The sequence below is a fragment of the Lygodium microphyllum genome, chromosome 9 (genome assembly GCF_053477565.2).
Source record: "Lygodium microphyllum isolate KBCC chromosome 9, Lygodium_microphyllum_v1.1.10, whole genome shotgun sequence".
In the NCBI taxonomy this organism is placed as follows: Eukaryota; Viridiplantae; Streptophyta; class Polypodiopsida; order Schizaeales; family Lygodiaceae; genus Lygodium; species Lygodium microphyllum.
Window position 1 is genome coordinate 46,308,066 of NC_141143.1, and position 4,771 is coordinate 46,312,836.

Below are 4,771 nucleotides of genomic sequence, written 5' to 3' on the forward strand. Positions count from 1 at the left end.
AATCGGTTTGACAGCACGACAAGGACCTAACATGGGACCATAACCCATATGCATACGTCCCCTTACTTAAAACATGACTGACTCTTGAAATCAAAAGGGGTAGGGTTAGAAAAACTTGGCCCGATTTGTAGATGATCGAGGTAAACTATCGTTGTCGAATGAAGGATTGTAGTCGTTGGTAGGAGGTACTAGGGCTTGCCACAACACACTCGTCCAGCATGTTAGGGACCACATAGCAACACCCAGGGAGGTAGCTTTGTTGTTGAAATGTTGGTTAGGTTATCGATGGTGAGATATATAACACTCAATCTCCACGGTCACTCATGTTGAAATGATAGATTAGTCACTCACCCCATGGTGCACGTTACTCTAGGAATCTTAATAGAAACCCATAGCTCGCATCTAGTTTAGAAATCGATAAAGGGAATGGTTCAGAGGGAGTATGCCAATGTGTATAGTTGATGGTGCATCCATGCGTCCCAACCCATTTGGCATAGGTCTAAGAAGGAAGGGTAGGTAGCCTTATTGTGCAGTGCACCAAAGAGAATGAGGTGTAGAGTGATGGCTGAGGAGGTGTGTCCCATGTCTACATAGGGAAACGAAAACATACTTGTCTCCAAGTGTCGAAACGTCCCTCAATCCTCACCTCTCAGTTGATGAAAGGGAAATCAATCACGCTCAGTCCCCCTCCTCTGTCTCTTGCTCTATTGATGTGATTACAGGAGGGCAATCAAGTTCCTTACATCCTGTTAATTGAATCCTCACTACCACTTGTGCAAATGTTGTATGGCTTGTGCATAATTGATGGTACAATAGTGCATCCCACCCTATGCCAACATGCAATGCAAGAAAGGAAGGCCAGGGAGCCTTATAGTGCCGTGCAGCATAGGAACAATTTTGTGCTTTGTGCATTGAGAGGCCCATCCCATCCATGCAACACTCCATTCACACATCTCACCTCTCTTCTGGATATAAAGGGCAAGGACTGGTTACTCACCCTACCGTCTATCTCTTTCTCTATTGATGATTACAGAGGGCAGCCCCCATACTCACATCCCCATCCAGTTAGGATGATAGCTTGCATCTCTCAAGGTTTGTCGATGAAGATAAACTTTAGTTGGTTGATAATGTCACTTGGATGAAGAGGCATACCTAAGGAGGTAGCCAACAAGTCTAGTTCTTGGATTGCATATTGGAAATATTGTATGTTGTAGGAGTCAGAAGCACTTGATGAGGTTACAGGATTCAGTGCACCAAGGAAGGCGGCTTTGGAACTTCTGCGCCAAGAGTTTTGCTAGAGATTCAACTGCCTTGGACTGCGGGGGATGTTACCACATTTTCCACAGCTAGCTTTCCGTCTAAGGGTGTGTGCTACCTTTTCTTGGAATGAGACTTGTTATGATAGGGAATTTCTTCACTTTCTCCCATAACATTTTGGTTTTTATTTTTTATTTTTCTATTTTCTTTTCGTTTCTTTTCTTTTACCCTACTCTTGAGGGTATTTCCACCTTTTCTTGAAGAATAGGTCGGCATGATAGGGATTGAAGTTCTTTTTTTCCATGATCGATATATGTTGATTTTTTTATTATTTTCTTATTCCTTTTGAAAGAGGAGAATGGCATGAATGCCATGTATCAAAACCATCCGCGCCACCTTTGATGCATCAATCGGAAAGGAAGCCAAGGAGGGATGGAAGGTGTTTATAGAACAGAAAAAAGCCAGATCATCAGGATCAACAAGAGGATTATAGGGAGTATTAGGTAAAGCCGTATCCACCATCGTGCAAGAAATGAGGAAGCTATTGATGGTGATTTTCAGTATCCCCAGGGAGGGAAATACGTCTTGAGATGATAGCCATTAATCATGAAAGGATCATCTGAAGCATCGATTGTCTAGACTTGAACAAAGCCATTAGGGTTGATGGAAAGTACCTTATAGGGGCCCATCCATCATTGTTAAAGCTTGCCTGGAAACTTGCCAAGTCGGGAATCATAATCTAGGACTAAGTCTCCTTCTTTGAACTCCTTCTGCTTGATGAAGCTATCCTAATAGGCCTTTCTTACGAGCTTGTGTGGCTTCCATACATTATAAGGCTATCCTGCAAGTTTCATCTGGACATTCCAGATGCAAGAGACGACATTGCGGGGACTTGTCATCTCCCAAGCATTCTTTCATGGCCACGTGTAAAGAGGGTAGCTTGAGTTCAACAGGAAAGACAGCTTCTATTCCATACACCAACTAGAAAGGGGTTTATTGTAGCAGCCTTATGGGAGGTTCTCTAAGCCCAAAGGGCCTCTATAATTCGATCATCCCAATCAGATGATGTGCATCAATCATCCTTGTCAGAATTAAGCAGAGGATGTGATTGGTAACTTTGACTTGGCCGTTGACTCTTGGGTAATAGGGTGTGAACTTACAATGGCGGATCTTGTATAGCTCTATCAACTCTTCTATAATCTTGTTAAGGAAGTGAGTACCTCTGACATTGATGAGTTCTAAGGGATCGCCAAAATGGGTAATGGTGTTCTCGTACAGGAACAGGGCCACATTGTTGCCCTCATCCCGCTTCAGAGCTTTGGCTTCACACCACTTGGTTACGTAATTTGTATAGACCAAGATGTATCTATCTTGTTTCCTTCTGGTTGGCAGATTAATGGGACTAACAAAGTCGATTCCCCACTTCTCGAACAACTTTAGGGGAAGGATTGGTTGTAGGGACATGGCACTAGATTTGGTAGGCTTTCCCATTCGTTGACAAGCATCACAATGTTTGCAGTAGTCATAGGCATCCTTGTGGAGGGTCGGCCACCAATATCTTGCAAGCAAGACCTTTCTGGCTGTCACTTCTCCTGTAAAGTGTCTATCACAGGGCTTGTCACCAAAATGCAATTGGACATCACCAATACCAATGATCTCCAATGCAAGTTCATTATCCAAATGGACAGATCTAGTGATATTAGGAGTGAAACCATATAAGGGATCACATGAAAGAAAGCCCTTGAATCTATCAACTAGCACTAAGTATATCTAAATAAAGCAATAATTAGTTGTGAATTATCCAAAGAAAAAGTTGCCAAGATAAGATCATTAAATACATCTAGCTACACCACATTAATCTCCTCAATCTTGATGCTAGACTTGCTAGGCACAATGTTGGGATCATCATTCATGTCCCACACTTTACCCTGTCTCTTTTCCTTACGCTAATATTTGTGCATTATATGACACTATGGCAGAATATGACCTACTTTCCTACAATAATGGCAAGTAAGACCAAACTTATAGCCAAAGGACTTACTGGTGGAGACTGCATGTCTTAAAACCTTTTAGAGTCTCTACCATGCCCATTTTCATCCTGCTAGCCTCTCATAGTCAATGCATGTGATGTTACAAGAAGCATCCACATTCTTTCTATTCACCTCTTCTGTGAATAGGGCACTCTCAACATCCTGCAATTTTATCCCATCCTTAGCATAAAGAATTGTACAAAAAGTGTTCCACAACTCAAGTAGAGTACCAAGTAGAAATAAAGGATATAAAGTATCCTTAAACTCGATCTCCTATGAAGCTAAATGGATTATGATGGAGTGAAACTCATTCAAGTGTGCAGACATAGAAATCTCTTCCTTCATGCAAATGTCCATCAATTATTTTAGCCAAGACATTTAAGATACATGACTTTGCTTGTCATAAAGATTCTTAATCTATGTCCAAAGCTCATATGTAGTTTCATTTCCAGTTACAACATTGTAGTGAACCTACTTAGAGAGTGATAAAATGATTGTGGTCTTGCATGGCTCATGTAGTTCATCCCAATCATTGGCTAAAATATTTTCAGGTTTGGTACCCCCATCAATAAGTGGTCTAACCTACAAATTTTGCACTAAAACCTATCATATCTAGTTCTTCCAATAGTTGTAATTTGTCCCATTCAGTTTCTCAACACTCTACATATTAGCCCAAAAACCACAGCTAAATCAAGTAGGAGACAAGAGATATTGCCAAAGTAATGAGCGGTCCATAAATTGTAAGCAAAAGGTTGTCGAGTCTAGGTGACTACCCTCAAATAGAATGCATAAAGCTGAAATGTCAGGTTCTTGTAATAAACTACTTCAAAATGCTAACAATCAACAATGAGCAACCTAGTGAAAATAAGGCAAGAACAATTGGCACTGAAGATTGTCACAATTGCAGTGTGTCAGAAACTATACATGCAATAGGCATATAGACAATATGCACAAGGTAGGTCTTAAAGGTAAATGAAGAGAACTATCTTTGATGCATAACCCATTGAAAAAGCTCAACACATAACCCAAAAGCACATAAATACCACTAACAACACCTTGATAGACATAAATACTAGATCTAAGCCAAGAGATAAAATCAACCCATGATTGGATAAGTGCATCCAATAAATATCAAGAGACCATGTAATAGATCTAAGCCAAGAGATAAAATCAACCCATGATTGGATAAGTGCATCCAATAAATATCAAGAGACCATGTACATGTCAAAATGAGTCCCACTATCTCATTGTAATAAGCTCAAGATCAAGCTCAAGATCAACTGCATAAAACAAATGCTCTATAGTACATCGAAGTGCCAATGTGGCTCGGTACATAAAGTCGAGTAGCTCCCACTAAAGCAAAATTCAAATGCCAAATGAGCAAGCAAAGCTCAAAACTTCATGTGAACAATATTTGAGAATCCAAGATTCATAGAGCATACATCCGAAAGCATTGAACACAAGTATTCTGCAAGACTCTGACT